Genomic DNA, 405 nt, shown 5'->3' with positions numbered 1-405 from the left:
CCGAAAGAAGTGTATATTGGGGATTTGTATAAATTTGGGGGCAATTCAGTACTTTAATCAAAATTTTCGCTGGACTTCTCCTTTAAGGAAGCGTCTATATTTTACTTGACCACATTAGTATGTAATAAGATCGCAATGAAACCCAAACACACATCAGCACTTGAAATCAGTCATTCCTTTCACCCGACAAATATTAAATTACAAGCACAAAGTTTTGTCTCGGTGACAATAGTAATTTATTAACTAGATTCCAACTTAGTTTACAGCCCATCGAAAAGCCGTGCTTTCTAAATATTAAAACATTGGGTACAAATCTATGTAATATACACAAATCATAAAAAGGAACAGTTCTGGCTTCGTAGACTTAAACAAATAAAAGCAGAAACGCTAAAAAGACAACGGGAG

The sequence above is a fragment of the Dendropsophus ebraccatus genome, chromosome 15, assembly GCF_027789765.1.
Source record: "Dendropsophus ebraccatus isolate aDenEbr1 chromosome 15, aDenEbr1.pat, whole genome shotgun sequence".
NCBI classification, from domain to species: domain Eukaryota; kingdom Metazoa; phylum Chordata; class Amphibia; order Anura; family Hylidae; genus Dendropsophus; species Dendropsophus ebraccatus.
This window is presented reverse-complemented; position numbering follows the sequence as displayed.